The sequence below is a fragment of the Pseudopipra pipra genome, chromosome Z, assembly GCF_036250125.1.
Source record: "Pseudopipra pipra isolate bDixPip1 chromosome Z, bDixPip1.hap1, whole genome shotgun sequence".
Taxonomy (NCBI): domain Eukaryota; kingdom Metazoa; phylum Chordata; class Aves; order Passeriformes; family Pipridae; genus Pseudopipra; species Pseudopipra pipra.
In genome coordinates, this window is record NC_087581.1 from 35114366 (window position 1) to 35124230 (window position 9865).

The window sequence follows — 9865 nt, forward strand, 5'->3', positions numbered from 1 at the left end:
ACCAAATGCATGAACTATAAATTGCAAAATGCCAGGTATTTTGTCTGCCTCTGCCAAACAATCTTGTAAGGCATAATGAGATTTCTGTCCAGTCTCTGTAACCATATGTAACCTGGACTGATTGGATTGAGAGTATTCCTATGAGCGCTGGTAGACCTATCATTGGCCTTTTTGCCCTGAGATTGCTTGAAGACACTTGCTAGGCTGCTTCCCAAATTTCTTTTGGGGTGAACCTTCGGTCAACCCCCGCAAGCAGCCCTAGTACAGGGGAAGCCTCAGGCTGTTTCTAATCAATTCTGGCGCCCTGGCTCTCTGATCCAGCTGCTGGACAGCAGCTGGACATCATTCCCTCTGGGCTGCCAGTGAGGAGGGAGAAGGTCCTTAACATCCATTTCCACTGAGCTCATCTGGCTTTCTCACACCTTCCTACTCTTGCCAGATAACTCGCCATAGAGGAGGGGGATGGAGGCCATAGCTGTTAGCAAGTCAGTGGCAACCCTGAATGTTTCCTGGTTTCAGAAGCCACCAGCTTATTGCCACACAAGGGGTGTTGTACACAGGGTATATAGTTCACATACATACAAGAATACTTGTATTGTACACAGACCTTTTTTACACATTTCATAAACCAGATATCTGGATTCTGCTGTGCTTACTGGGCTCCTTCATGTTATGTATGCTGTGCAAAGAGCAAGAAACACAAATGCACCCTTTGCTTCTTGGTTTTTTTTTAAGTTTATCTGCTTCTCTTTCACATTGGTTTGGGCCCATAAAAAAGATATTTTTTCCCTTTACTTCCTTGTCTCTTCCAAGGACTTCAGTCAGTGTTTAGAAATTAAGTAATGGAAGAAGTAAAGGTTCTGTTTTGTTGGGTTAAGGTATTAAGTAAGCCTCTGAAAACTCAGCAAGATCCAAGGTCACAAGACGTTGTTTCTAAACAGGCACTAGTCACCAATTAAGTATTTAGTAGTAGCTGGTTAAAGACAACTGAGATGGTGTATGCTGATTTTGAATGACAAAGAATTATCTTTGAAAATTTCTAACTGTTTAAAGTTTCCAAAATTAGAAAACAGTAAATATTGAAGTTTCATAAAGGAGTGGGCAAAGGATTCTTTGCTGATGCCAGAAAAAAGCAATGGGAAAGATCTTGTGATTACACGAAAATGTGGCTTACAGCTACATGTGGGCCATTCAGGTATGTATTGATTGGATGTCTTTTTTTGCTCTTTCATTAAGAATTCTATTACCACCTAAAACCAAGTATTAGAAACTCCAGTTCCAAAGAAATTTTTGGGATAGGAAGGAGAAAGAAAAATCACGTACTTAGAAGTTTTTCCTTATTCATGTTGGCAACTCTCACAATTCTGTAACCTGTGAATTATTTTTTTCTGTTTCCTTAAGAGTTTTTGTTTTATATATGGAAATGGTTTGATAGTTTCATTTTCAAAAAGGCATTCTTGTAAGCTTTTCTTTCTTCTAGTTCTCAAGGTGAAAACCTTTGGGGCCTCAGTGTTTGTGTTGGACTTGCTTGGGAAATGATTGAATACTCTGGCCAGATCAGATCATGATTCCTATTTTCTATTCTGTATGTGACACCTCTGCCTTCTCTTCTAAGCAAGCATGTAATAACAGTCCCTTTCAGCTTGTCATGTTGTATTACAACAGGATGACAATGACAACATTCCTTCATTCAAATGCTAAAAGCCTCTCAACCTATGTTGTTTCCTCTCACTCTTGTCCTCACTTCTCTATCTCTTTCTTTGCTCAGAGAGGGTGTGGATGAGTTTTGAGGGGTCATAAAGATATATCCAGTAAAGATATATATAAAGATATATATATAAAGATATAAAGATGTATTTCCTTGTCTGTTATCAACAGCAAAAGCAAGACATCTTAAAAAACTTGCTGTAGACTATCTGAGTGTGGGTAATCTGTCCAAAAAAATTAACCATCTTGGACAGGAAATCAAGTTACTCAGTCTTAAATGAAAATAAAACTGTATTTTACCTGGCCATTAAAAGCAACTTCAGATTACTTTTAGTGAGTTAGCAGAATCTTAAACACTTAACACCAAAACAACCTCAGAGATTAGGAGGTGTTTGAGAGAAATACTAAGTAGCCAACTCTCAAAGATGTGTCAGGAGAATTTGAGATCAGTCTTCTGTCCATTGGCTGTGGTACCAGGATACTGTTCCTGACTTCACTGAAGGAAAAGCTCATCTTTGATTTACAAGGAATCAAAAATCTACCACAGTTTTCTGCAGTGATGAAGGAATATTTATGAAATGCTTGCTTACTTCTTCACCTATTTGGTCACTGGACACATTCTCTTTGATGCTGCTCCATACTCTGGGGAAAAAGAGTCTAGGTCAAAGAAAAGTAATGGCACCATGGATAGGTAGAGTGTCATATCCTCTGGTCACCGCCTTCCCTAAAGAACTGGGGACTGAACGTACAATAGTATCTGCTCAATGTTACTAACATTTCAGTGCCTGTGTGTTTCTATTAATTAGAAATAAAAAGTAAACTGATGAATTCTTTGCTGTACTTTCAGAAGAGGCTCTATCTATGCACTCTTTTTCCTTTGTTGCAGTCTTTGCTGTCTTTTTCCCCTGAAGGTATTTATTTTAATATTCTGTATTGTGGCTTTTATCATTCATTCTTTTTGACATAAACCTATGCTCAGCTGATATGAATGAGCTTATAAACTTTGTTCATGCTGTCACATTTTCCTGCTCTCACCAGAGAAAAGTGAGTAATCTTTGGTGAATAATTTGTTAAATTTAGCCTCTTTTTCCTCTCAAACTACATGATTTCCTCAAATGCTTCTATTATTAGACAGTGTGGCACAAACACTCTGGGCTCTATTCCGTTTATTGAATATGAATATTCAAAATCTGAGCTATTTAGTTTGGTAGAAAGAGGTCACAAAAAAGACAATATAGTATTTCTCACTACTATTTTTCAAAAACATTTTCGTGAGTTAAAAGCTCAAGTTGTCATTGTGGTTGGAAGGGACCTTAAAGATCATCTAATTCCAAATTCCCTGCCATGGGCAGGGACATCTTCCACTAGACTAGGTTGCTCAGAGTCCCATACAGCCTGGTCTTGAACACTGCCAGGGATGGGGCATCCATAACCTCTCTGGACCACCTATTCCAGTGCTTCACCACCCTCATAGTAAAGATTTTTTCCTAATATCTAATCTAAACCTACTATTAGTTTGAAGCCATTCCCACAAGAGCTGTGGGAAGAGAGGTTTTCATTAAAGACTGAGGCAAAAATTTTGTTGAGAACCTCAGCCTTTTTCTCATCTTTTTCTACAAATTTAATCAGCATTGTTGTGCTGCACACTGAATGTTAAAAGTAATCTGAGCTATATTTGCAGCCACCACTTTAAACTAATTAACAACCTGAGCTGGACATATTAATTAAAAAAAGGAGCAGAGTGTGTATGTGCAGGCAAATCATTAAGTTCTCTGTGAAATTTCAGTGCTTCACGTGAATTCAGAGCAAGTGCTTATATTGTATTTGTGTGGTCTATGGCACAAAAATCAGACAAGAAAGAGGAGTAAGAATATGTGAGAGAAACAGCCTTGCTGAAAACAAGGTTAGTGAAGGAGGGGGAGGAGGTGCTTCACATGCAGGAGCTGAGATTCCCTGCAGCCTGTGGTGCAGACCATGGTGGAAAGCTGTCCACCTGCTACCCATTGAGATCCACAGGGGAGCAAATATCCACCTGCGGCCCATGGAAGATCCCATGCCAGAGCAGGTGGATGCCTAAAGGAGTCTGTGACCCGGTGGAGAGAGAAGCCTGCATTGGAGCAGGCTCCTGACAGGACCTGTGGCCACAACAAGAGAGGAGCCCATGCTGGACCAGGTTTGCCGGCAGGACTGTGAACCCTTGGAGGACCCATGCAGGAGCAGTCTCTCTTGAAGGACAAACTTCTGTCCTCCTCCTGAAGGTCCCTTCCTGTGGAAGGGACCCACACTGAAGCAGCTCATGAAGAACTGCAGCCTCTGGAAGGACTCACACTGGAGATGTTAATAGAGGACTGTCTGTTGTGGGAGGTACTCCACACTGGAGCAGGGAAGATTGTGAGGAGTTCTCCCCCTGAGGAGGAAGGAGTGGCAGAGACAATAAGTAATGAACTGAACACAGCCCCCATTCCCCATCCTCCTGAGGTAGAGAATTTAGGAGTGAAGTTGAGCTTGGGAAGAAGGGAGGGGTGGCAGGAAGGTGTTTTAAGATTTGGTCATATTTCTCAGTATCCTACTTTGATTTCATTGGTAATAAACTTATTTCCTCATGTTGGTCAGTTTTTCCTGTGACACTAATTGGTGAGTGATGTCTTCCTGTCCTTATTTTGACTCACGAGGCTTTCATTATATTTTCTCCTCCCTGTCCAGCTCAGGACGGGTGTGATGGAGTCACTTTGATGGGCACCTGGTGTCCAACCAAAGCCAACCCACCACAGTTCTTGGTGCAGTGTAACAGCTTTTTGTAGCCATCTGTCTGTCTCTTTTTTCCCTGAAGAAAAGTAATTGAAAAGTATGTTTTTGATTCTGTTGGCCTCAACTGGTATAGTTGCTCTCTGGCTCCCTCTGTCAAAGAAGATGAGATTAGGTCATGCTTTTTTGTACATTTGCAGATGGCTCCAGCCCTAAGTGCCTGGAACCTTCTGCACTTGTTTTAGCTGCTCTGTGTTGGTGTTCCCTGCCTATACAAGGTGTTATGAAGTATACATTTAAGGGACACCTGGGAAGAGCATAAGACTGACTTTTGTGTCATGCAGAGGTTTACCTAACCCAGTGCAGCACAGACACTGAACAAAACAGACTGTCATAAATGTGAGAGATTTCTGAACAATTGCTCCTCTTATACTGGAAATTTTTGCCAGATCTCCAGTATGTGAAAGCTAGTGCCTTAGACAGCAGGGCCTCTTGACCCTGCCACTGGGACATGTCACCACTGAAAAACTTGTATCTAACCAGTATGGCAAAATGAGAGAAGGCAACCATAACCAAGTTATATTTTAACCAGTTACAGCTTAAAATTTAGTATTAATTAGTCCTATTTGTGCTGCATGACACAAGGTATGGGAAGCCCTGACTAGCTGGATTGTATGCTAGTGCAAACTGGAATTTATAGCTTTCTGGGCTAAGAGTAATTCATGTTGTGCTGTTTACTGAGCCCTCCTATCTGTCTTTGACTCAAGGCCAACTGCAAAGTCTCAAATTCTCTTGCATACAGCATCACTTTTGGCCCGTGGTGGTTGTATTGCTGCCATCTTCTCAAATAGCAAGTTACTTCACCTGGGAGCATCTCCTCCTCCTCCTTGCTGATCAGTAGCAGGGCAGGAGACTGTGCTGCAGTGTGGTGGGTTGACCTTGGCTGGATGCCAGGTGCCCACCCAGCCTCTCTATCACTCCCCTTCCCAGATGGACAAGGGAGAGAGTAAGATGGAAAACAACTCATGGGCTAGGATAAGGCAGTTTATTTAAAGCAGAAGCAAAGAGGAAGCTTGTGCATGCAAAAGCGAAGCAAAGTGAAAGACAGCAGGGTTTATTCTCTACTTCCCATGAGCAGCGATGGTCGGCCACTCCCGACCATCAGGATGCATGATGGTTCCTCAGCAGGCAGTCATTGGAGACAATGAATACCTGCCTACCTGCTCCTTGCTTTAGCTATTCTATCTGAGCTGATGTCATATGGTATGGAATATCCCTTTGGTCAGTTTGGGTCAGCTGGCCTACTTGGGTCCCCTCCCAGGATCTTGCCCTTGATTGAGAAAGGAATGTTACAGTGCTGATGCTGTGCCTGCCCTGCTCAGCAGCAGCCAGAACAGTGGTGTGTTATCAACACCTTTTTAGCTATCAATGCAAAGCACAGCACTGTGAAGGCTACTACGGGAAATGAAGTCCAGCTCAGCCAGATCCAATACATATGGCCATATTTGACACAGAAGGAGGAAGGCAGTTGATGAGAATGATCATTCCCTGCCGAAAAAATAAAAGCAACACAAGAATAGAAACACATGAATAGAAAGCAACACAAGAATTTTACTTTATGTGCATATACTCAGTTTGGGAGAAGGGTAAGAGAGAAGGTTTGTAAGACTCACATGCTGCACCCATCGTTTCCAAGACTGATTCTTCACCACTTGGTCCTCCGCACAGTAATATGTCATAATATGAATTGGATTCATACTGAAATCAATTGCACCGCACAGGTGATCTGCCTCAGTTTGTCAGCCCATATGTATTTTGGAGGCTGAAGGCTGCTAAAAAGTGTCCCAGTTTCACACTTCTACTGAAGACCCATATACCCGAGGGGCACCCTAAGGGCATTTTTTACTCATGTCCCTTCTTCCTGCTTTCCTCTTCCCAGGGCTGACCTGCTGTCTGCTGGAGTGGTTGGACAGCCAACTTGTTATTCAGACCTGGTACAACAGGGACCCTAGCATGCCCAGCACCAAACCTGCATACCTGGTATTGCTGTAGTTCTTGTCCAAGAATTGCCTGACAGATGCAGAGTCAAGCACATGGATCTGTGTTTTTATATTAATGATGAAAGTCCCTGTTGAATTTCAGTTTGACCTGAAAGCTTGAGAGCAACCATACGGCTGCCCTCCACAGCCGAGGTTGCTGCCTTTGGATTCAGTTGACTCTTCAGATTTGAGTAGTCTAATTAAATCTGCCCACTTCTCCACACAGATAATTATCAGCCTTTCTATTACTCATGTTACTGCACAACATCCCCTCTTGATGACTTTATTCATTTCAGACAGGGACAGCAGGTGCCAGATGGCAAAACGATGCTGTGTGATACTCAGTATTTCTATCACTTGGTGCTTAGAGTTTCACCTTGCTCCTGTGCATTAGCCTGATGGGGATGATTGCTTTGGTTTGCTTTAATAAGCTCTGGGCATGGGAAGTGATAGTGTGTCATTGCTTTGGCAGAGCAGTTTAAAGGCAATGAACATTGTTAAGAAAAAGGGATTGGCTGTAGCTTCTTAGAGTTGCAAGGAAAAGAATGGCTTTCAATTTCAATAAGTATATTAAGTGCTCTTTAGGTTAGGCTGCAATTTAGTAAAGCAACCCTGACTCAAGGTTCAATTATAAATGCCACATTTTTCCTTAGATGGAAGTTCAACACAAATAGGTAGTGTTCACTGCTTACCCATGGTAGTAGCAGTGGTGTAGAAAGCTGCAGTGGCCACTAGAAGGTGCATTTTGCATTTATTTTCAGCATGCTTGCAACCAAAGAAAATGGGTGGAGGTAAGACTGTTTTCTTTCTGAAACTGTAAATTACATGAGAAAAAGGAAAAGAAAGAAATTGAAACATGAATAGACAAAGACTTTGTTTATTTATTGCCAGGAGAGACCCATTAGGATTCAGTGTTGTGTTTCCATGGCATCCCAGAGGCATAAACAGAAAATATAGGCTAATGTATTCAGTTAGACAGAGATTTTAAAGTCTAATGCACCATCTAAATATATATCACATATGCCCACTATTTATTTATCTATTCTATATACTGCAGTGAGACGGAGAACTCACTAACTATTCTAGGGATCTAATCCATTTACATATACGTCTCCTGCAGATGTCCAGTACTTGCTGGGGATATATGTAGGCAATTTTAGTTGGTTGCCTTTCAGATTCCTCTCCTTTCTCTTCATACCATTCCTCACTTTGTTACTATTCTCATATCTGTAAGTATCTCTCTGTAAGTATTTCTGGTTAGGAAACCCAAATCAAGTTCAAAGATCCAGCCCTTCAGGACTGAATTCTGCTTAATCCCTTCTTCCTAGTGGGCTAAACATTCCTGCCTGTTTGTTGGGTGTTTCAATTTATGACTGCAAATGTCAAGGCTTGTGCCATTTCTGCCTCCTTGATTTAAACACAGCCTTTCGAAAACTGAACAATATGTCTTAGTAAGATTGTTCTTTCCTCCCTGTAACTCATAGTTTAGCTTCAATGCATAACAATTATAAAAGCTCATTTCATGACAAAAATGTTACAAATGTTGTGGAGCTGACAGCACCTCCCCTTCCATCAGATTTCACCGAATTATGTGAAGTATGAGAGGAGCTTCTTCATAATGCTGCAAGAAGGCTGGGAGGATATGCCAGAGTGAAAGATTACCTTAGAGAGAGCATTTTAGGCTGCCTTTCTTGTGCGAGGTCTTCTGGTTTCCGAAACTGCCTCCCAAAGGATGTGGTGTAGGCCCACCTGCTGCTTGAATCACTAAAATGCTAGTAGACATAGTGCTGAAAGATGCCACATAAGATGCTCTCCAGACTTGTCTGTTGCACAGAAATGCTTTTGAATGGGGCTTTTCAGTTGAATAAATGCCTTGGTTCATATCAATTATCTGCAAGCACTCAGAGATTCTCTGGGTTTTGGTAAATGTTTTTCAACGGAAAGGGGTTTATTAATCCCACAAATTTAGAAATGAACATCTCTTCATGCCATTGTTCCACTCCTTGTAAAATCTTACAGCTTCTACTCAGAAAGCAGTGGCATAGATAGTCTGTAGAGTGCATGAAAGGTCAAGGCATAGTCTGTAAGTCACCGTCTAAATATCATTTGTCCAATCCAATAACTTCCCTTGCCTCTTGGTGTCACAGTGATCTGCCATACTTGGCCATCCAGTCTGAGACTGTGGAAAATTCAGACACATTGTGAATGTCCATTCAACACAGGGCTTTCTTCCATCTCTGAGCCTGAAGGCTCTGGGTTCCCCAGCCCTGAGATCAGCCATGTCTCTGAGAGTGGTGTGATCCAAAAGTATCAGGTGAACTGACGAGAAAATGGGAAAGTTTCTGGTGGAATTCCGCCTACCTTTTTGGCAAGAGTTTGCCAACCTAAATTTTTTGGCCAAGCAGCAGCTTTGCATGAAAAGTCATTGTGTTAGAAGTATCTCAATCACTGTTAATTATTATTTTTAATGACATCCATCTTAAGCACTGATTTGCAATGTTGTGTAAAGTTAGAAAGGAGGAGCTGGAGCTATTTTGTATACAGTTACTTACCTTTTCTGTTGAAAAGGGAAACTTAAGTTCCTTGGGAAAACTATAGTTTGGAAAGGAGTTGAAATAACCCCATGTGCTTTTCCAGGTGTCATCTTTCTCATGAGATCAATACAGTTGAGATGGGCAGTGGAACAGATAATCGAGAGTGATTACACAAAGGAGAGCAAAAAAAACCAAACAAAAAAACCCCCAACAAAACAAAACAAAAAAGAGGTGGATGTTCATGGAGAGTATCTGTATAGTCCAAAGGATTTCTGTTTAAATCCTTGGCAAAGAAACATAGAGGTATATTTATAAATGTTTTTTAGCATTCTTTTCTTGTATCAGAGAAAAAAGGAATAAACTCAAAAGAAGTGTAAGGCAAAGAGAATCAGAGAAGGGCAAGTGGTGAGGTAAGAGGGAACATGAAGGAAGAGCAGTGTAAAAGGAGTTTTGTAAAAGTGGTTAAGAGGAGCTGAAAGAACTAAAAAAAATCCATACTCTTAAATAGATCTTGCAATTCTTCTTCACCATCTTTTCTGTTTACATATAATAGTTTCATAATAGAAACTCCTCTGACCAGAGCTGATCTGACTTGGAAATATTTTATTTAACAACATTTATTATGCATAAATGGTGAATTGTTATAAATAATTAAACATAATTAAATAACTATTCCATTATGCATATTATTTATTCTAAACAAAAAATATTTCTTTTGAGTCTCTTCAGAAGACTGTTTTGTCCTTCTAAGATGAAGAACCTTAGGAGAAAACACTGCAACATACAGCATAGCTTGCACATGAGGAAAAAAAGTATTCCTTCTGTAGCAGACTGTTACAG